The sequence below is a fragment of the Bos grunniens genome, chromosome 24, assembly GCF_055505025.1.
Source record: "Bos grunniens cultivar Pamir isolate PY7600 chromosome 24, Bosgru_T2T1.0, whole genome shotgun sequence".
Lineage (NCBI taxonomy): Eukaryota > Metazoa > Chordata > Mammalia > Artiodactyla > Bovidae > Bos > Bos grunniens.
Window position 1 is genome coordinate 39090702 of NC_141188.1, and position 23465 is coordinate 39114166.

Below are 23465 nucleotides of genomic sequence, written 5' to 3' on the forward strand. Positions count from 1 at the left end.
AGGTCTCCCGCATTGCAGGCAAACACTTTAACCTCTGAGCCACCAGGGAGGCCTTGCTGTTGCTGCTGCTGCTAAGTTGCTTCAGTCGTGTCCGACTCTGTGACCCCATAGACGGCAGTCCACAAGACTCCCCTGTCCCTGGGATTCTCCAGGCAAGAAAACTGGAGTGGGTTGCCATTCCTTCTCCAATGCATGAAAGTGAAAAGTGAAAGTAAAGTCGCTCAGTCGTGTTAGGTTGCCTTATTTGAGAAAGCCTTGTTGTCTGTTTGTGATTGGCTGTCATTGGGTTTTCATTTTTTAACCTTGAGGCATATCCAGCTTAGGTTTTAGTTTGTTTACTTGGCTCCTAAGGCATTAAAGACAACTTAAGCCAATGGCTTCCTTGTTTTATTAATTTAAGATGACTGATGATAATCTTTTAAAACAGCAGGGACTTCCACAGTGGCCCAGTGGTTAAGACTCTGAGCTTCTGATGCAGGGAGCATGGGTTCAATCCCTGGTTAGGGAACTAAGATCACGGGCCATGTGGCACAGCCAAAATAAGTAAAAATAAAACATCAATTGTTAGAAATTGTTTCTGTAATTAACAACTCTAAACTATATCAGATGGGAAAAGTAGATCATGGGATAAATTATCAGAATTCTTCAAACTATCCGGGAGTACTTTTTTTTTTTTAATGTAAAAATAATGGGACTTCCCTGGTAGTCCAGAGGTTAAGAATTTGCCTGCCAATGCTGGAAACACAGGTTCAACTCTCTGATCCTGGAAGATTCCTGCACAGCAACTAAGTCCTTATGCCACAACCACTGAGCCCATGTGCTTCAACTACCGAAGCCCGAGGCACTACTAGAGGCACCGAACCTCTATTGCTGGTGCTCTGCAACAATAGAAGCCACCACAAGGAGAAGCCCACTTATTGCAACTAGAGAAAAGCCTGTGTACAGCAACAAAGACCCAGTGCAGTCAAAAATAAATGTAATATTAAAAAAAATTTTAATGAAAATGCTGTATATTAAAACACAGTGTTTAAATACTATTCCCAGTAAAAGGAAAGAGGGGTCCCTGACTGATTTCAAGTTTGGGGCAGGGTGAGTCTGAATCATCTTCATCTTATTGTTACAGAAGGTAAGAAAATGTGTTGTTTTTTTTTTAATGCATGGGTGTAACTGAAACGAACTTAGGTGGGCTTGTCCACTGTCCAGCAAAGCCAATTTACTGACACCAGGTTGTGGTGAAGGAAAGCACAGCGTTTGTTTGCAGGGTACCTTGTGCTGATTAGACCTGAACTCCCTGATGCTTTTCAGAGAAGGGTTTTTAAAGGCAATGTTTAGGATGAGTGCTGCAGGGGGCATGTCTCCTTTCTGATTGGTTAGTGGTGAGATAATAGGGTGCTCTTTCAGGAACTTTTATCATCAACCTTCTGGTTCCAACTGTGTGCTTGTGTTCAGCTTGTAGAGACCATCCTCCACCTGGGCGGGGCGGTGGGGAGTGTTAGTTCTGTCAGCCACAAATTGGCACTTGCCGTGGATACTTGCCATCTGCCTCTACAAGGATTAAATCATGTGCTACTGCAGCTGCTGACCTTCAACACTCTTTGAAGGAGTTCAGGGTGGAGAGCAGAAACAAGGCACTCTGTGCTCTGGGAAACTGGCAGGACAGGTCTTCAGATGTTCTCAGGAACTGATTTTATGAACCCAATTCTTGTATCTCCTCATATCTAGAAACGCGCTAAAATCTTTCATGGTGATGACTGTTCCTCGTAATCAGCAGAAGGTTCACAAGACTAGCAGAAACTTTCTACCAAAAAAATGTGTGCTTGACTGCATGTACATAAAAATCACATCTATACTGTCCTTTCCCCCTTCCTCTTTGGAAGAGTTTCCCAGCTATCTGAGGTGCCATCTGCCAGGCTGCAGTCCTCATTTTGCCCCAAATAAAACTTAGCTCACGGCTCTAACATTGTGTATTTTTTTTTAAGTCAACAGTTCCCACCGAAGAACTTAAAGAAGTGTATTAGATTCTTATGTATGTCCCTTGAGGAGGAACCCGGACTCTGTTTTATTGCTCAACTACTGTCATGGCTTCTCTTGTTTAACTTCTTTTCTTTAGTTTCTGCATTCTCACACTTCCCTAATGAGTAACAGGTTGAGTCTACTCTTTGGAACTCAGAAAGGCTAAGAGACTGAAGTTTTTCTCCACAAGAAATGAGGGAGGGCTCTTGTACCTAGGAAGGCCCACAGGGCCATGCTTGGTTTCAGTCCTGCCTTTTCTTTGATACTTCTCAATCCTGAAGGGAGCAGGTGCTGAACAAGAAAGGTAATAAAGTTTTGGATAGAGCGGTTAATCATAAACTCAGCATGGGAACTTGGTTTTAGAAGGAAAAGTCAAAAACTAAAGTCACCTTTTAGGGACTTCCCTGGCGGTCCCTAATCAGCTGTAACACTGATTTGTCTAAGAGATATAACACGTTTTCTCCAAGACCCGAGAGCTGTGATGCGCTGAGGGCTTTAATGTCCATCACTTCAAATCTTTGTCGTGGACGAGACAGAACCGAGGAGCATACACTTGCCTGGCATTTATTGTGCTGTGACTCGAGTTTAACCAGGCTGAAACAACCTTGCAGCAGCCCCCGCAAGGAGGAAGCCAAGCACAGCAGGAGCCCAACTCAGCGAAAGCTCCAATGGTAGAAGCAGAACACGAAGAAAACCCAGCGCAAGGGAACTGACAAGAGGCCCACCGTGCTGGAGACCAGGACAGCGAAAAACAAACGCAGCAGAAAGCTCACGCGGCTCTGACCTCCAGTTAAGGTAGGAGATCCCCGCTCCTATGGCTGGAAGGACATGCCTAAACAAAATCTTAATTCCTTTACAATCTCTCCTTTCTTGTTTCCTTGAACCCCCCGTGAACAGACGGGCAGCAGTGGGCGCAATTGAGCGACTCTGGAGAGGCTACTCTTTAGTACGTCCCAAAGGCACTATCTGGGCTTCCCTGGTGGCTCAGAGGGTAAAGCGTCTGCCTCCAATGCGGGAGACCCGGGTTCGATCCCAAGGTCAGGAAGATCCCGTGGAGAAGGAAATGGTAACCCACTCCAGTATTCTTGCCTGGAGAATCCCATGGATGGAGAAGCCTGATAGGCTACAGTCCATGGGGTCACAATGAGTCGGACACGACTGAGCGACTTCACTTCACTGTCGGTCCAATGGCTAAGACTCCACTCTTCCAATGAAGGCGACCTGGGTTCAATCCCTGGTGAAGGAACTAGATCCCACATGCCACAACTAAGAGTTCAAATGCTGCAACTAAAGATCCTGGATGTCAGAACTAAGACACAGCACAGCCAAATAAATAAATATTAAAAAAAAAAAAAAAAAGGCATCCTCTAAAAGAGGCTTCTACTGGCTAAATTGAAATAGTTTGAGCAGCTAAAAAACGATGACGGCCACGGATTAAATCAAGTTGAAGTGAAACAGAATCTAGGCGTCCAGAACCCTCCAAAAAAAGTGCTAGTGGGATAGGGTCTTACTTACAGAAGAATCCCAGCTCTGAAAATACAAAAGGAGTGACTGATTTAAAAATCATTACTCCAACAATATAATGACTGACTCAAACAGGTATGAACAAAGAATGCTAAAGCCATAGGTGAAAACTGCTGGCAAACAGATGATTTACACTATATCCAAGGATCACTACCCCAGATTGTTTAACTGCAAAGAGGAAATGGAGATACAGTATCTAATACCCCTTAGCCAGATGGTCAAACATGACATTCTGACGTGAGGACCAACTAAGCCACACACCTGCCAATAGGGTGTGCTAAGAAGGACACACACACACAAAAAGGAAAAGTATAAAGAAAATTATTCTAAACTTCCTAGGCATCTTTGGGAAGAAACATGGAAGTTACTCAGGTCAACAGAGCTAGTCTGTCAAAAAGAAATTGTTTTATAGCTAATTACTAGATTTTGATCTTTGGTTATTTCTTAGGATAAGCAAAGAACTCTTTTCCCTGAGGAAGGAAAAAAAAAAAAACGATTTAGTTTGAACAGTATTTATGTCCACTCTTTAATAACCATCCCTCCCCCTTTTTTGTTAGCCAATAAGAGAATCAGAACAAAATACCTATGTCCAGAATCATGTAGAAAACTAGGAAGTAAATGTGAGATTACAATTTGCCTAATGAATAATCATTTTAATTCACTTTACTTGGAAAGTAAACTGGATGACCTTAGGCAAATTATATAATCCTTTAAGAAGCTTTCCTCATCTTTAAAGTAAAACTTGAACTTTATAGGGTTGCTACAAAAATAAAGGAGATAGCTCAAGGGCAGGCACATAGTTGATGGCTGGTGCTGGCTCCCACGGAGAAGGCAATGGCAACCCACTCCAGTGTTCTTGCCTGGAGAATCCCAGGGACGGGGGAGCCTAGTGGGCTGCCGTCTATGGTGTCGCACAGAGTTGGACACGACTGAAGCGACCTAGCAGTAGCAGCAGCAAGAAGGACACAACAGTGTTCAGGCGTAAGTAATTAACATGAATTTTATTCAGATACATGTAAAGAGTCTAGCCTGTTGTTTTAAAATGTATCTTAAAAGGAAAACAAAAAAGGCAGTAAACTGAGATTAAAGGAGACTAAAGCTAAATGATAATTAATACACAATCTTAGACTGGATCCTGGACTAAAAAAAAAAAAGAAGAGACTTGACTGGTGGTCCAGTGGTTAAGACTCCATGCTTCCACTGCAGGAGGTGTGGGTTTGATCCTTGGACAGGAAACTAAGATGCTGTGTGATGTGGCCAAAAAAAAAGAAAAAATATGAACGGTGTTTTGGGACAATGGGGGGAATTTGATTTTTGGCTGCAAAGGACACCAGAATATGCATCCCAAATATGCCATTTTGGCATATGGGTTATCTTGAGCTAATGGGAGATGCATGTAAAGCTCTTTAAAAAATGAAAAGAGCAAGTTTTCGTTTTGAAAAAGGAAACAGAAGTTCCATTTGTGAGGATGTTTTGCTCCCCAGCTTGAGGAAGAGGAAGTCTCTTCTAATTGTTATCCAAGGAGAAGGCACTTAACTTAAATCTGCATAGTAAACCACACAAAACAATCCAAATTTACCACACTATTCCTGGTCACCTTCTCATAACTTGCCTCCCCTGCCCAAAAGTCCAAAACCCTTTTCCTTTGCTTAGCCTGAGGTGATACACAAAGCCAAGTTCTCAACATGTCTTTGGGTTACTCATGGCTGGGTGCTGCCACGTATATATCCCTGATACACATGTTAATAAACTTCTGTTTGTTTTTCTCTTGTTGCTCTGTCTTTGGCCAATCTAATTACAGGCCAGTCTCCCCCAGCTGGAGAACTTAAGATGTGTAGTGGAAAAGATTTTTTTCCCTCCCCTATTGTTCAGTTGCTCAGTCATGTCTCTTTGCAACCCCATGGACTGCAGCATGCCAGGCTTCCCTGTCCCTCACCACCTCCCAGAGCTTGCTCAAACTCACCTCCTTTGAGTTGGTGTTGCCATCCAACCAGCTAGTCCTCTGTTGTCCCCTTCCCCTGTTGCCTGCAATCCTTCCCAGCATCAGGGTCTTCTCCAATGAGTCAGTCAGCTCTTCTCATCAGGTGGCCAAAGAGCTAACTCACAGCTCTTATTTTTAATATTTTGATAAGTGAATATTAGGTAATATAGCAATGTCAAATTTCCTGAATATGGTTTTAGAAAAGGCAGAGGAACCAGAGATCAAATTGCCAACATCCGCTGGGTCATCGAAAAAGCAAGAGAGTTCCAGAAAAACATCTATTTCTGCTTTATTGACTATGCCAAAGCCTTTGACTGTGTGGATCGCAATAAACTGTGGAAAATTCTGAAAGAGATGGGAATACCAGACCACCTGACCTGCCTCTTTAGAAACCTATATGCAGGTCAGGAAGCAATAGTTAGAACTGGACATGGAACAACAGACTGGTTCCAAATAGGAAAAGGAGTACATCAAGGTTGTATATTGTCACCCTGCTTATTTAACTTATATGCAAAGTACATCATGAGAAACGCTGGGCTGGAAGAAGCACAAGCTGGAATCAAGATTGCCAGGAGAAATATCAATAACCTCAGATATGCAGATGACACCACCCTTATGGCAGAAAGTGAAAAGGAACTAAAAAGCCTCTTGATGAAAGTGAAAGAGGAGAGTGAAAAAGTTGGCTTAAAGCTCAACACTCAGAAAACGAAGATCATGGCATCCGGTCCCATCACTTCATGGGAAATAGATGGGGAAACAGTGGAAACAGTGTCAGACTTTATTTTTTGGGCTCCAAAATCACTGCAGATGGTGACTGCAGCCATGAAATTAAAAGACCCTTACTCCTTGGAAGGAAAGTTATGACCAACCTAGATACCATATTCAAAAGCAGAGATATTACTTTGCCAACAAAGGTCTGTCTAATCGACTATGGTTTTCCCAGTGGTCATGTATGGCTGTGAGAGTTGGACTGTGAAGAAAGCTGAGTGCCGAAGAATTGATGCTTTTGAACTGTGGTATTGGAGAAGACTCTCAAGAGTCCCTTGGACTTCGAGGAGATCCAACCAGTCCATTCTAAAGGAGATCAGTCCTGGGTGTTCATTGGAAGGACTGATGCTAAAGCTGAAACTCCAATACTTTGGCCACCTCATGCGAAAAGTTGACTCATTGGAAAAGACTCTGATACTGTGAGGGATTGGGGGCAGGAGGAGAAGGGGACGACAGAGGATGAGATGGCTGGATGGCATCACCGACTTGATGGACATGAGTTTGAGTGAACTCCGGGAGCTGGTGATGGACAGGGAGGCCTGGCGTGCTTCGATTCATGGGGTCGCAAAGAGTCGGACACGACTGAGCAACTGAACTGATTGTGGCTATGTAAAAAAAAGTTTCTTGCTTAGGAGTTAGTGATTAAGTAGTTAGGAATACAGTGTAATGGTGTCTGCAAGTCACTTTCTAATGATTCAGAGAAGATGATTCAGAGGGAGGGTGACAGAAAGGAAGTAAAAGTGGCCAAATGTTAGGGATTTGTGAAGTTCTTTGTGCTGTTCTTTTAACTTTTCTGTAGGTTTTTCCAAATAAAAAGTTTGGGGAAAACTGCATTAACAAAACTCCAATAAAAGTGTCCTTACCACCCTTTCATTTCTTTGTGTTTTTGCTTGTTATTACCTAGTCTTGTAGGAGCCTGTATTCAGGCTCATTACATATTTCCTAGTACTTTAAACAGTAGTTTTGGACCACATGAGATAGATAACTAATACAGTTAGATTTTTCCTACCTGAAGATCATCTTTTCAATAAAATGTACTGGAAAAGGAATCATCTAAGTGCCATGCTTTAGGTTTTCCAAGGAAATGGTTTAGCAATAAAGAACAAACAGATGGCGCTAGTGGTAAAGAATCCATCTGCCAATGCAGGAGACACAGGAGATGTGGGTTCGATATATGCTCGTATATTGAAGGGCTTCCCAGATGGCTCAGTAGTAAAGAATCCGCCTTCTAATGTAGGAGACTAGGGTTTGATCCCCAGGTTGGGAAGATCCCCTGGAGAAGGAAATGGCAACCCACTGCAGCACTGTTGCCTGGAAAATCCCATGGAGAGAAGAGCCTGGCGGGCTACATGTAGTCCATGGGATCACAAGAGTCAGACTTGATTTGGTGACTAAACAACAACAAAAAAGTAAAAATTTAATGAAAACTATAAAATGATAATGTAAGTTCCCTTGTGAATTGTTCCTACCCTTCGTCCCATTTTCCAGAAATATATAATAAGATGTTCTGTGTTTTGTTTTTCTGCTTGTTACAAATTAGCGCTTTAAATTCTATCGCTGTGTACTGACTCCTTCCATTAAGGCTTTGTACTTTGCCTCTCACATCCCCTTCCCTCTTCAGCTGTCAGCATTTTAAACTATGGCAACCCACTCCAGTACTCTTGCCTGGAAAATCCCATGGACAGAGGAGCCTGGTGGGCTGCAGTCCATGGGGTCGCTAAGAGTCGGACACGACTGAGCGACTTCACTTTCACTTTTCACCTTCATGCATTGGAGAAGGAAATGGCACCCCACTCCAGTGTTCTTGCCTGGAGAATCCCAGGGGCGGGGGAGCCCGGTGGGCTGCCGTCTATGGAGTCGCACAGAGTCGGACACGACTGAAGCGACTTAGCGGCAGCAGCAGCAATCTTCTGCACAAGCGATATCTAAATATTTACATACGACTCTATAATCTCCGGGGCCTCTGTGGGCTGAGTATGCTCTGCCCGGTGGGTCTTCCGCTCTAGGAGAGCAGTGGGCTGAGCCGAGTTATCCACCCATGGGTGATGCTCCTGCGGACTGCTGGCCGCAGGACCTTTGCTCCGCCTTTCCCTGCAGCCTGTGCTTCTCAGAGTAGCCACTGGGTCCTGAAAGGCAGTTGGGTTCCAAGAATTTCCAGGGGAAGAACTCAAAAGCCACCAGTCCTCTCAGAGGTGAGACTGGATTGGCATGACGTCATTCCCTTTTGTTGACTCTGAGCTAAGAGCTTCTCTGGAGCTTCCAGAGAAAAATCTCAAAAATCTCCTACATCTGACATTCTAGGCTGTGGAACTAAACCTTCTCCTGTCCCTGCAAACTCTTCCACTGTCTTCCATGATGGCTTCAAACTGTGTGCCACGCTCTCCCGTTGCTTTCTGGCACTCTTGTCATTGGATTATCTTTTTGGCTCTTTTTCAATTTATCCACGGGACCTGGGGAGCAGGGAAAAGGGGCATATCTTTTAGGTCAGCCATCTTTAACCAGCTCCAAATCTTTTGTTTTTAGCATGTTCCCAATGCGAAGAACTGACTCATTGGAAAAGACCCTGATGGTGGGAAAGACTGAGGGTGGGAGGAGAAGAAAGGGGATGACAGAGAATGAGATGGTTGGATGGCATCATCGACTCAATGGACATGAGTTTGAGTAAGCTCCGGGAGTGGGTGATGGACAGGGAAGCCTGGCGTGCTGCAGTCCATGGGGTCACAAAGAGTCGGACGTGACTGAGTGACTGAACTGAGGTTTTAAAAAATCTATTATTGCCAAATTATTATTATTATTCATTGTGTAAAATGATAAAAATACTTTTCTGAAGCCATAGTAATCACATTATCAAAAGCAAATCATGTATCCTAAGTCACTTGAGTTGTGTCCCAGTCTTTGTGACCCTATGGGCCATGGCCCACCAGACTCTTTTGTCCATGGGATTCTCCAGGCAAGAATACTGGAGTGGGTTGCCATGCCTTCCTCCAGGGGAACTTCCTGACCAGGGATTGAACCTGCATCTCCCATGTCTCATGCATTGGCAGGCAGGCTCCTTACCACTAGTGCCACCTGGGAAGGTCTTCAAAAGCAATAGGTCCCATAGTGATAATGACTCACTTTGTTGAGCAGAAGGCAATGTTTATGTCTAATCTATCACTATCACAACTTCTCCACTTACAGTTTCTAAATTTGATCCTTCTTTCAGACACCAGGTTATTCCTTCAAGCAGATTTTTAAGGAAGATGTGATTAATGCTAAAATCACAAGATTTTTAAATATTTAAGAATGTATTTCTCATGCCTTTTACATTTGAAAGATATCTTGGCTATTGAAAGAATTGTGTCATATTCTTTCTTCTCAATGTTGCAGCATTACCTTTTCTGTGTTGTGGACAGGACCTGCCTGATATATATTATTTTCCTTTAAAGGTGACAAGTCTCATTTGCCTGGATGGTTGTAAAACTTTTTTCATCCTTGACATTCATTTACTTTGTCAGGATATGTCTTAATCTTGGTAGAACTCATCACTTTTTTCTCTAAGAAAATTATTGTATTTTTTTAAAATTCTTTTTAAAAATTGTTTTGTGGCACTGTGGCATGTGGGATCTTAGATCCCCAATCAGGGATTGAACCCATGCCTCTTGCAGTGGAACCTCAGAGTCTTACCAGCGAAGTCCCCTAGTCATTTTTTTCTTGATGAGCTCTTTGAACCTGAAGATTCAGAGCTTTTCTTTCCAGAAAATTGTCCTTTTATTAATTCCTTTCTTTTCCCTGAAAATTATCTTCTCTATGACCACCTTTTATGTAGGTATTTACACTCCCTTATTTCTTTTCACATCTATAACTCAGATGTTAGCTAAGGCCTCTTGGCCCTTTAAGATCTAATCCCCAGCCAATTCCAGGACCTATGAGACCAAAGGCCTCACAATATCTATCAACCAAACCCTGTGTCTCTGTTTTTCTCCATATGCTCATAGATGTAAAACAATGAGCATACAAAACTACCATACCTTGTTTAAAAAAACTGATTTTCCCAAGAAATCAACTGATATCAATAGTGATTTCTATTTGAATTTACTTAGGACTTGCAAAGATATGGAGAGGGGTTGAATCACAGTGGGCTGGGCAGCAGGAGGGCCGTGGGGGTGTGGCCTGTCATCTCCTTTCTTCTCTCTCTACACCTCCTCCCTCTTCTGCTCCTCATCCTGACAGCAGCCCCAGGACCAAATTCTTCCCCTGTCTTTTTGCACAGTAACTCCCCCCTCTCCCGAAAACCCTCTTACCAACTTACCAAGCCTGGGGCTGGAAGTGTGTTGGGGTGGGGTCATTTTCTACTCTTACAGTCTGTTCAGCCGAACAAAAAGGCCTTAGTCACAGGTGCATTCACGTGTTCAAATGATGTCACCAAGATCATGTTTCCCACACTGCCTCTCAGGTTATGTTTGTCTCTGCTTTTTTTTTTTCTTTTTTGTATGTGGCCCAATTCTCTTCTTATACAACTATGCTCATTGTATATAGCAGGAAATATGGCTACCGGTAGCCTTGGTCCTATGGATAACCCTCAAACTCATGGTACAAAAATGAGACACTCTCTCTTTCCTTATATTCCATACATCAGATCTCTTGGAAAGAAATATGACTGGACTTGCTTGGGGCAGGACCCAGTTAGGTCGTGGAGTCTTGGCTGGGGTGTCATGATTGGATGGGGTGAACGGTGTACCCAGCCCAGCAGCCAGTCCCTTGGGAATCCTCTGGGCTCAGAAGATGATTCCCCTGTGTAAAGACGAGTATTGTTTTAAGGAGACAAAAAACAAAAAAAAGACAGATGTCCTCCACACCTCATACCCTTTGGTATGGAAATGTGCCCTGTCAAATGTAGACACTGAAGAGCAAATGAGAATAAGAAAATGGGAAAAGATGCAGGAAAATGGCCTCACCAATTCTACCCTTTCAAAGTGAAGTTGTTGCCTGAGGTGGTTCTACACACAGCGGGCTCAGTGAGTTAGACCGAGGTTGAGTCATGACAAGGCACTTCTGTTGGTGAAAATGCTGCAGCAATTATCAACAGGTGTCTGAGTGCTGCTAGAGTCGAAGAAAAATCCTGTTCTAGAGCTATTTCAGTTCAGTCGCTCAGTCATGTCCGACTCTTTGCAACCCCATGGACTGCAGCACACCAGGCTTCCCTGTCCATCACCAACTCCCAGAGCTTGCTCAGACTCATGTCCATCAAGTTGGTGATGCCATCCAACCAACTTACTCTCTGACATCCCCTTCTCCTCCTGCCTTCAATCTTTCCCAGCATCAGGGTGTTTTCCAGTGAGTCAGTTCTGGAGCTATTTATCAAAAACAGTTCACATTTATTAAGCATTAAGATTTGTCAGGCACTGGGCTAAGTACTGAGTATAAACATGGGTGATTAAAACAGATTATGTCTTAAGACCTTAAAATTTAGCTTTTGTGTCATATAAATCTTTACGCCCTCCATAGACTTCATTTGTAAGTGATGATTTTAGATGATTTTACTGTACTGATTTCCTTTGTTTACAAAATACTTTTAGGGGGACTTCCCTGGTGGTCCAGTAGTTAAGAATCTGCCTTCCAATGCAGGGAACACGAGTTGGATCCCTGGTCCAGGAACTATGATCCCACATGCCCGGAGGCAATGAAGCCTGAACATGTCACAACTACTGAGTCCGTTTGCCACAAAGAAAGATCCTGAGTGCTGCAGCTAAGACCAGATGGAGCCAAAGAAATTTTAAAATTTTTTTGAAAAAAAAAAAAAAATTTAGGGAATTCCCTGGTGATCCAGTGGCTGACTCCAAACCCCCTATTAATACAGGGGGTCTGAGTTCGATCACCTGGTCAGGGAACTAGATCCCACATGCCATAACTAAGACCCAATGCAGCCAAATAAATAAATAAATTTTAAAAAGAAAAAAGGAAAACCCTCTGCCCTCCCACATTTGCCAAAAGTAGCTTTTAAAGGTGTCCCCCCTCTCTACAAGGAAGGACGGCAATGAATCACCAGGGACGACTCTAGACCCAATCAGCCTGGAGGTGGCGCTAGAGGAATCCACACGACAAATAACTGCCAGCTAGTCCTTTGTTGTTCAGTCACTAAGCCCTGTGACTTAGTCACTAAGTCTTTGTGACCCCATGGACTATAACCCACCAGGCTCCTCTCTCCAAGGGATCTCCGAGGCAATAATACTGGAGTGGGTTGCCATTTCCTTCTCCAGGGGATCTTCCTGACCCAGGGATTGAACCTGCATCTCCTGCACTGGCAGGGGATTCTTTACCACTGAGCCACCAGGGAAGCCCCTTGTCCTTTCCACTTTCCCCATATATCTGTCTCCCCGCAAGTCCCCTAGAAGCTCAGTTGTTTCCCTTTGTCTTGTCACTTTTCTACAAAATTATCACTCTTTTGTTATGATGCTATATAAGCCCAAGTTCCAACCACCAGCTTTGAGTTACTCATTAGTGGGTTATCCCCCACATATGTATGGTGCATGCATTAATAAGCTTCTGTTTGTCTCCTGTTCATCTGTCTTGTTGGTCTGGTTCACAGGCCCCAAGATGGATAGAAGAAGACATTTCTTTTCTTCCGTTCCAGGTGACACACCTGAATGGCATGCTTTTACTAATATATTAACAAATATGACCTTATTGAATTTTTGTCATAGTTGTTGGCAGGGAGTTGCCCACAGTTATCCCACACAGATGAGAGGGGTAGCCCAGATCTGAATTAGATGCAGTATTGAAAAATAACATCCCAAATGTAAAAACAAAAAAAGAATGGTTAAGCAACCGTAATACATAAGTTGTAATGTTACATAATCATCAACAATTACGTTTTCAAAAAACTTTAATAACATGGGGAAATGCCCAAAATGTACTAAGTGGAAAAAAAAAAGCAGGCTAAAAATTCTAAACACATCATATATTAAAGGAACATAATGTGCATTTTTAAATGATGAGAAGGAAATGCAAAGTTAAAACTGAAGAGCAGGATTTTCCTGGTAGTCCAGTGGTTAAGAATCCAGCTGTCAACACAGGGGACGCTGGTTTGATCCCTGGTTCTGGAAGATCCCACATGCCGCAGAGCAACTAAGCCTGTGCACCGCAACTTCTGAGCAAGCACTCTAGAGCCCACAAGCCACAACTACTGAGCTCACGTGCTGCAGTTATTGAAGCCCAATCGCCTAGAGCCCGTGCTCCACAAGAGAAGCCCAGGCACTACAACTATAGAAAGCCCATGCACAGCAAAGAAGAACCAGAGCAGCCAAAAATAAGTAGCTGTACAGAGGGAGAAAAAATTTTCAGTGTTGTCCTGGAAAGTGCCAATCCAGAGAGTTCTAGAAACAAGAAAGGGGGAAAAAAAAAAGCTTCTCTGCATCTATGTTGGGGAAGAGGGTTTCAGACCAGAGGGTAGAAGATCCCAGAGCTGACAGAGGCAACATAGGTTCTTAGATTTTGGTAAAAACACTGGATAACAGAATGAGCTCCCCTTGTCGGGATCCTACAAGGCTGACCTAGGGTTGGTCGCGTCAGCACAGGGAAGGTGATGGTCTCTGAGCACCCCCCAACCTCCTCTCCCCCCGCCCCCCCAACCCCCCCCCCCCCGGCGTCTTGCTGGAATACTGGGCTGCTGTCTGGGTTACAAAGCAGCTCCTGTCTGGACAAAGTGAGACAGTCACCTCATTCACCTCCAAGTGCAGCAGGGAAATTCTGCAACTTCAGAGCACAGAAAGCAATCCCTGAATGCAATCGCCTGGCTGCAGCAAAAAGAAGCCAAACAGGTTCAACCTGAAACTGCCCACCTACCTTTCCCATTTCCTCACCCCACAGAGTTCTGAGATCATTCACCTCAGGGACCAGCTTTGTAACTGACATTTGGCCCAAAGTAAACCAAATGTAACTGACACTTGGCCCAAAGTAAATGCTCACATCGAGACGTAAGAGACTTGGGTTTGATCCCTGGGTTAGGAAGATCCCCTGGAGAGGAGGGCATGGCAACCCACTCCAGTATTCTTGTCTGGAGAATCCCATGGACAGAGGAGCCTGACGGGCTACAGTCCATGGGGTCGCAAACAAACAAAGAGACTTAGCATGCAGGCACAATTGCTCACGTCCTGGGATCACATACAGCCTTGCCTCAGACTGTCTGTCCCTGGCAGGCACACCCACATACACTGGAAGCTAAGGAAAGAATAAATTCCATAAACAGAAACTGGGAAACCACTGGTTAGTTGCAACCAGGCAAAAAGGCAGACCACAGCTGGATATGAGTCAACAAAGCAACAACACACACATACACACCATTTGAGAACGTTCAATGAAAGCATTGTTTTAAGACAATTCTACCTATTTCCCTGGGTCCCCTCTAGTGAAGACACAATGCAATACTGTTGTAAACAGAACCTCGATGACAGCATGAAATCCGGAAAACAGATTATGAGAGAGTGAATAACAGCAAAGATGTGTTATTGAAATGCAGCAGTAATTAAGACACACAGGGGCTGACGCTTACAAAAATAGTGAGGAAGAGTGAGAAGGGAAGGATTTTGGAGGTTCAATTCAGTTCAGTGGCTCAGTTGTGTCCGACTCTTTGCGACCCCATGGACTGCAGCACACCAGGTTTCCCTGTCCATCACCAACTCCTGGAGTTTACTCAAACCCATGTCCATAGAGTCAGTGATGCCATCCAACCATCTCATCCTCTGTCATCCCCTTTCTTCTCCCGCCTTCAATCTTTTCCAGCATCAGGGTCTTTTCCAATGAGTTGGTTCTTCGCATCAGGTGGCCAAAGTATTGAAGTTTCAGCTTCAGCATCAGTCCTTCCAATGAATATTCAGGACTGTTTCCTTTAGGGTAGGCTTGTTTGATCTCCTTGCAGTCCAAGGGACTCTCAAGAGTCTTCTCCAACACCACAGTTCAAAAGCATCAATTCTTCGGCGCTCAGCTTTCTTTATAGTCCAACTCTCACATCCATACATGACTACTGGAAAAACCATAGCTTTGACTAGACGGACCTTTGTTCGTAAAATAATGCCTCTGCTTTTTAATATACTGTCTAGTTAGGTCATAACTTTTCTTCCAAGGTGCAAGCATCTTTTAATTTCATGGCTGCAGTCACCATCTGCAGTGATTTTGGAGCCCCAAAAAATAAAGTCTCTCACTGTTTCCTTAGTTCACACTATTATGAGAGAGTGAATAACAGCAAAGATGTTTTATTGAAGTGTAGCAGTCATTAATAAACACACAAGGGCTGATATTTACAGAAATGGGAAGAGTGAGAAGGGAAGGATTGCGGGGATTAGTTCACACTATGCGTTGGCAGAAGCTGCAGTGCAGTCATCTAACGCCGCTGTTCCAGCTAAGCATTCTGACTTAAAGAGATGAGAATAGTCTCTTCAGATCTGAGATACACTCCATCAGTGGATGATCCATGTAACAGAGGTTCATCTCTGTTGTGCTATGCCATTTCCTATGCACCCTTCTAAGGGCCGGACATTAGCAACTTACTTCATCCTCACAGAAACACTTTGAACTGAGAGCTCTTACATCTTCAGCTTACAGATGAGAAGACTAGGATACAGAAAGGTTAAGCACTTTGGCCAAGGTCTTGCTGCTAGTAAGTGTCAGTGCAAGGCTGTGAGTTCAGGAAACCTGAGTGTTGCCCAGGAGACTGGGGCTCCAATTTTCCCACCATGGACTCATCTCTAGAGCTCACACCTTGGCCTTCCCTCTTTGAGTTTATAACACCTCTGGTCATGTTGACGTATGGCAGAAACCAACACAATACTGTAAAGCAGCTGTTCTTCAATTAAAAATAAATAAAAACTAATAACAACTCTAGGACTTCCTGGTGGCTCAGTGGTAAAGAATCCGCCTGCCAATGCAGAAGATACGGGTTCCATCCCTGGTCTGGGAAGATCCCACATGCGCAGAGCAACTAAGCCCCTGTACCACATCTACTGTGTTTTAAGAGCCTGGGAGCCACAACTATTGACTCCACACACCACAACCACTGAAGCCTGTACCACAACAAGAGAAGCCACCGCAGTGAGAAGCCTGTGCATTGCAACAAAGACCCAGGGCAGCCGAAATGATGGTAATAGTACCTCCATCTGCCCAGGAGCTTGCATTATTTTGACAAGATCAGGCACGTTCAGGGTGGTATGGCATAGACTTGGCATAATAACTTTGAATATTATAAATGACTCTGTATTCAAGCATCCCTTCCTTCTAGCTTCTAGAAACATCTCGGAACCCATAAGAAATACTTTCCATAGTTATGTCTGCTCATCACAAGAATCTCTTCAAATAGATTATTAAGATTTAGAACAGTGTGCATTTGTATACGATTTTGTAATAAGGACTTTCTTACAGATATTTTTGCCTCTTGCAAATCCTGAAATGTCAATGCTCGTACCATTCTCCCCATCCTAGGGGCGAGATAAGTAAGGTTCTGAGAGTTCAGGTGACTTGTGCAGGGAACATAGCTAACATATGACAACCAGACTAGAAACCATGTTCACAGGGTCCCCCACAGGATCGAGCCTCTGGAAAGCAGGGTTCTTTGGAGATCTCCCGTCACTAACATGGCAATTCATAACCCATAATAAGGTCTTCAGTAGACAGTGTTGACAGATTTTGGTAGCAGGAAGGACTGTAAAGTGCTGGTATAAAACCAAAGCAGGCTATGGCTGATTCATGTTGAGGTTTGACAGAAAACAACAAAACTCTGTAATGCAATTATCCTTCAATTAAAAAATAAATTAATCAAAAAAAAAAAAAAACAGAGCAGTGTCTGAGTTCAGCAGAATGGGGCCTTTCTTTGGTTCCTGGAGGGACCTTTTCTGAGTCCTTTCTGTCCCTTGTTCTCTGGGAAGCCTAGCAGTTGAGTCGCTCACAAGCACGTGTTTTCAAACCAGGTGCCGTTTAAAACCCTAATGCGGCTATTAACGCACCTTTCAATAATAACAGAACAGTGGAGGGTCTTTGTGTCAAGCAGAGAGAGCTGTGTTTTTTTTTAATCATGCTTAGGGGATTTCTGCTTCCTTTACCTGAAAGTGGTGGAGGTGAGGCAGTAGAAAAGGAGGAACTGAGCCCTCACAAGACAGGAGTCGGGTGGGGGCAGAGGACAGATGGCCCCATGGGACCTCAGCTGAAGGGGTGTGGCCAGCGGATGCTACTGCCAGTGAAGGTAGATAATGCAGCCTCTTCTGCAGAACAGTTCCCTTGTGTGTGTCAGCTTCAGACCTTGAGCAAGGGTGTTAAACATGGCCGCCTTGCCTACATCCTTAGGGAAATAAGAGAAGAGGCCCTTATTATGTGGCGTAACAGGGGAAGAGACAGGAGATCGAGCAGCTGCATGAAGTGGTTATAAAACAGCCAGTGCTGAATGACAGGCACTGGGGGTGGCATGGGGGGAGAGAGGTGAGACCTGACACCCAGGAGGGAAGTGAGGACAGGACAAGCAGCCCCTCCCTTCCTCAGGGCTCCCCAGCAATCGATGGGGAGGAGCTCGAACACGCTGCCCAGCAGAGTAGGAGCTACAGCAGCTTGTGTAGGTTTGTTTTTTTTTTTGCCATGTCCTACAGCATGTGGGATCTTAATTCCCCTCCCAGGGATAGAATCTTGCCCCCTGCATTGGGAGCTCAGAGTCTCAACCACTGGACCACTGGGGAAGTCCCATCTTGTATAGGTTTAAGTGGAAGTGTTCCTTCACTGTCACATGAATGCCTAAATGTACTCACGTACACACACACACACATACACACTGGCAAGCTAGAGGACCTGGGGAAAAGTCAGGTGACTTTCGTAGAATGAATTAACTTCCATATATCCTGAAATTTAGCAGACTAACGTGGAAAACCAGAAAACGATACGGCCTTACACTAAAAGTGTCACTGTGGAAGATGGGGGGCCGGGGGCCCATAGTGAGTTATGGGAAATGAAACCACACAAGTGCAGAACTGCAACCACGAGAAAAGTGATTTATGCAAGGCATATAAATGTGGGCTGTTTTGCAAATATGACTTCGTCCCTCTTGATGATTTCAGACACTTGAAAGGGGCTCTGTGCTACACAGCCTAGCCGATCACCGTCCAGCTGGAATTTAGACTCTGTCAACATACATTTTTATTAAAAAATACACTAAGGATCTTAGTCACCCCAAACAGCCTTTCATTATTTGCATTTGTGACATAGTCCCGTTTATACCTTTGATATCCCTTGGACAGCAAGATCAAACCAGTTAATCTTAAAGGAAATCAACTCTGAATATTCATTGGAAAGACTGATGCTGAAGCTGAAGCTCCAAAACTGACCACCTAATGTGAAGAGCGGACTCACTGGAAAAGACTCTGATGCTGGGAAAGATTGGGGGAAGTAGGAAAAGGGGACGTCAGAGGATGAGATGGTTGGCTGGCATCGCTGACTCAATGAGCAAGCTCTGGGAGATAGGGAAGGACAGAGAAGCCTTGGGTGCTGCAGTCCATGGGATTGCAGAGTTGGACATGACTTAGGGACTGAACAACAAATACCTTTGATATAACCTCCTATTAAAAGGAACATTTAAAAAAAAAAAGGAACATTAGTACATAGTACATCTAGTCTTAATGAGCATCTAGATGTTTCTGGAAGAACCATCAGCAATGAAATGATAATGATGTAAATATTTAAGTGATAATAATGAGACCTAGCATTAAGATGAGCTCTATATTTATTTTAGTCATTTAGTCACAAAAAGGGTAGTCCTCTGAAGGTAATCTTTGCATTCTAAAAAGACCTAGTTTTCACCTCACTGCATTATTTTTTAATACCCTGAAATTGCTTTTGGGGGAATGAATGTAATTCTGTTACTTCTAATGTGATGATAACTCCTGGGAATATTTTAATATGTGAAAAAATTTAATGCAAATAAAAATCATCCATTGAAGTAATTTGATTTCAGTAATATGATTTCAGTAATATTTCAGTAATATGATTTCAGTAATATTTCAGTAATATGATTCTAATATAAATTCAAGATTTAAAAAATCAGGTTTCCTTTGAAAGGACTCTTAACATGTTTTTAGGATACTGCATAGGTATTTGTGTAAGCTAATTCAGAGAATTTTTTTCTATCAATACCTTTATTCATCAGGCAGTGGTTGAAATAGAGCCCTTGTAGAGAGGGAGACCCAGTTAAGATGGTATTATGGCTTGAACTGTGTCGTCCCGGAAAGACATGACTAAGTCTTAACTCCCAGGGCCTTGGAAAGCAACCTTAATTGGAAATAGGGTCATTGAAAATGTAATTAGTTAACATGAGGTCATACTGTGCAGGAGGGGCCTAATCAACTGATATCCTTATAAGAAGACAGCCATGTGATGCTGTGTGCGTGTACACACACTGAATGCCATGTGACCACAAAGAGACTGGAGTGATGCAGTGCAAGCCAAGGAGCCTAGGGCTTATTTGTGAAACCAGGAGCCAAATAAAAGGCGCGCAGCAGGTTCTCCCCGAAGCCTCTGAGAGTACAAGGCCCTGCCCACACCTTGTGCTCTCTCCCTGGCTAGACTAGCCTCCAGAATGGAGTTTGGAGTTGTAGCCACTGGACCTCCAGGGAAGTCCCAGAGTTATGTATTCTTAAATCTCACACTAACTTTGAGATTTTAGGATAATATAAAGAGGCCAGCAATGCAAAAGTGAAAAAGAAAGAAAGCTGATTTAAAAAGCCATATTATTCATTAGGAATGACTTGGCTACAAACAACAGGAAAAAACCTACTCGCTGTGGCCTAAAGAACAAGAAATGTGTTATCTGACATAACAAGGGGTCTCCAAGCAGGGAAGCTACAGCGTGGACTTCATCCCGTGGTTCTGGATCTTCATCAAGCATATGAGTTCTTGCCCTCTTTCTCTCCGCCATCTTTACTTTGTAAGCTTTGTCTGAAGGCTGGCTCCCCTCCCAGCAGCAAAATGTCCCCTGTTCCTTCAGGGTTCACACCAAACAGGGCACAATCCCGAAGAAGACACTATGTCTTCCTGGAGAGAGGAAAACTCTCCCAGCAACCCTCTGTAGATACCCCCTCTTCATTGGCTAAAACTGTGCCATATGCACCTCTAAATTATTGCTGAAAAGAAGAATGCAACCAGAGATCGTTCATTGTCCCCAGATATCCTCTTCTTTCTTCCTTTCTATAGAGAACTCCCGGAAATTTCATCTGGAAACATAATCAGCAAGCTAGAAGCCACCTTCCCCAGCTTCCTTGCATCCCCGTGTGGCCGTGTGCCTAAGTCCTGGTCATTAGGATGCGACAGGGATGATGTGGGTCATTCCTGCATTAGTCCTTAAAAAGAAGTGTGCTCTCCACCATCTCAGGTCCTCCCCTCTGCTACTGTTAGGGGAAACACACTGACTGAAATTGCCCACCCTGGCCAGGCACCACAATAACCATTTGCATGAGTTATTTTAGGACAGGAGATCCTAGTAAGGAACATGAAACTAACAAGCTACCACCAACCAGAAGAGTTTGGGAAAGGTCTAAAGGAGATGCGATGTGTCCAACCAGCCTCCCAGAATCCTTCTCACTGGCATCTATCTTGGCTGAGCAATGCGTGCACCACCAGCAAGGACTACAAGTTAGAGTGATGGATCAGAGAAAACCCAGAAACTAATCCCATCACCGTAAAACCCGAGCCTTCGAGCCACGTGGCAGAGCAGTCCTCCTGGGTGCCCTTATGCTCCTGCTCTCTGCCCGGGCACCCCTTTCCAATAGAGTCTCTTGCTTGGTCAGCTCACGTGTCTCCTTGAACAATTCATTCCGAGTGTTAGACATGAGCCCAGTCTCAAGCCCTGGAACGGGTTCCCCTTCCAATAACACTACCATGAAGATTTGGTCATGCACAGTCAGCTTCAAACATGAAGATGTGGGTAGTTCCTCTGGGGGTGACAACAACAGGTAGAAGGAACCTGGGACCCAAGACATTCTCAAAAAGCTGAGCCCGGCTACCATGCTAGATCCACTCTTTCTGGCTGAAGATGAAGCTAGCCTCCTCTGGAAATTTACGGCCACACAGAGGAGGAACTCCCTTCCCTCCCAGGGCTCATTGACCACCCTCTCCCATCTCTGCCCTTCTTCATTTCTCAGGTATCTAGAGAGTGTTAGTCGTTCAGTCATGTCTGACTCGTGTCTGACTCGGACTTTAGCCTGCCAGACTCCTTTGTCCATGGGATTTTCCAGGCAATAATACTGGAGTGGGTGGCCATTCCCTTCTCCAGGGGATCCTCCCGACCCAGGGATCAAACCAAATCTCCTGCATTGGCAGGCGGATTCTTTACTGTCTGAGCCACCAGGGACGCTCAAGTATCCAGAGAACAGCAATTTAGTTCCTTTAGGTGGCTCAGACGTTAACAATCGGCCTGCAATTCAAGAGACCCAGGTTTGATCCCAGGGTCGGGAAGATCACTTGGAGAAGGAGGGAATGGCAACCTGCTCCAGTATTCGAGCCTGGTGTGCTACAATCCATGGGGTCGCAAAGAGTCATTCTGTTCACTTAAAGTTCAACTTCTCATTAGGGCTGATTAAAATCTTCATCAATTTGAGTGGTCTTTCTTATCCTCTTGATGCCTCTGAGATAAAAGGAGCTTGGAGGGTGCCATGTCCAGGCCTGCTTCGGCCTCAGGGCGGTATCCCTCATCTGCTGGGTGAAGTGGCTACTTGTTGGAGGAATGGCTGGCCAGGGCCCAATGGGCTTCTGCAGTCACCCCGAGTCTCTGCCACACACACCCCCAGGCTCTTGCCCACCCAAGCCTCTGCTGTCACTCCTCCAGTCCCTGTCCCCTTAGTCCCACAAGGCCCTCAGGTTCTCAAGCCAACCACCTCTCTATCTTCCGGGATCCATGAGAGCGGCCTGTGGGGGCTTCAGTCTGGTGGGATGCTTCCTGGGAGCCATCCACTCTCCTCCACCCCGACCCCAGTGTGCAACCTTGTCCCAGGCCAAAGAGAGAAACGAATCCATCCAATCTCCCAGTCCCTTACCTTGGGCTCCACACGCCTCTCCGCAGTGGCCTCAGGAAGAAGGCAGGCTTTCCCCTCCTCTTCCTGCCCTGAAGACCATCCCCCTTCATCACATCCTCTTTCTTCCAGAGGTGACTCCTGCCCTTGCCCTGGGGTAGAAAGGGTTCAGGAAATAGAAACCAGCTTATCGTAAGGAAACACAGCCAGGCATCATTCAAAAACATCTTATCTGTTACAAAGGGGAAAGAAGTCTCTAGAACAACGATTGCCTCAGCTGGAAAAAGCCAGGGCCTGGCGGAAGAGACCGGCCTTCACGGGGAAGCCAAGGTCCAGGTTACAGCCCAGGGCTCCCAAGGCCCTTGAATGCAGGTGGGAGGAGCCCCGCGAAGGGAGGACCCAGGTAGGGGAGGGGCGGCGCCTCGTCCTGCCTTCTCTGCATCGCCAGCTCCCCCAACCCCCTACCCCCACCCCCGTACTCAGCCCCTCCGGTTGGTGTCTGGCTCAGATTCTCAGAACATTGTTTTGAGCCGAATGAACTTACCCTGGCCTTTGCCAATGACTCACTCTTTGCCCTTGTCAAGCTTCCTTGTTTAAGTCTCAGTTTTTCCCTCAAAGTAGAGCTGATAACGAATAAAACCTACTTCACAAGGATTCTTCCAGTGTGAAAAAGAAAATGTATTGAATCTCCCTTGGTGAGCTCAGAAATGTAGTGGGGAGTATAGATTTCTATTTACCCTGGAGCTTACCTGGTTCTTCCTTACGGCTCTGCTTCCTGTAATGGCCTCTCTACCAGTGAAATTTTAAAAGGAGGTGCCTCGTCTCCGAATCTGCTCAGGCCTCAGGACCCCATCCTATTTAAGCGCGTGGTTTCCTTTTACCAACACTCTCCATTGAAGTCTCCCTCAATTTTCCTTTAAAATGTATTTGAAAACAAAGAAAATGAGGGATTGGGAAGCATTTTTGTTCATTAAAACCTTATAATACTTAATGTCAGAAAGACTGGAGAAAGTGACCATGGAAGCAAAAGGAGAAAGGAGTGAAATATTTATAGCATTGAAAGAAAATCAGCAACCTAGAATTCTGGGTCTAGCAAAATTATCCTTCAAAAGCAAAGGAGAAATAAAGACTTTTTTTGAAAAGCAGAAACTGAGGGAATTTGTCTCCAG

General features: G+C 44.6%; 1 protein-coding gene and 1 long non-coding RNA gene across 8 annotated transcripts in view; one reads left to right on the top strand and one right to left on the bottom strand.

Moving 5' to 3' along the window:
• The window catches only part of LOC147346096 (uncharacterized), a 39781-nt gene extending 17330 nt beyond the window's left edge, over positions 1 to 22451 (bottom strand). The window contains exons 1-2 of one of the 2 annotated variants that reach the window (XR_015153919.1): positions 22321 to 22445; positions 17356 to 17591 (exon numbers count right to left, since the gene is read on the bottom strand). This is a non-coding gene — a long non-coding RNA (uncharacterized LOC147346096). Of the gene's footprint in view, positions 1 to 17355; positions 17592 to 22320 lie in introns of both variants that reach the window. The other variant, XR_015153918.1, reaches the window with a different exon arrangement.
• TGIF1 (TGFB induced factor homeobox 1) overlaps positions 22406 to 23465 on the top strand; it is a 31833-nt gene continuing 30773 nt past the window's right edge. For 2 of the 6 annotated variants that reach the window (XM_086373110.1, XM_086373113.1), the window contains exon 1: positions 22772 to 22991. The gene's annotated coding sequence lies outside the window, so the exon portion shown is untranslated. Of the gene's footprint in view, positions 22700 to 22771; positions 22992 to 23465 lie in introns of those variants that run through there. The other 4 variants (XM_086373108.1, XM_086373112.1, XM_086373111.1 and 1 more) reach the window with 4 other exon arrangements.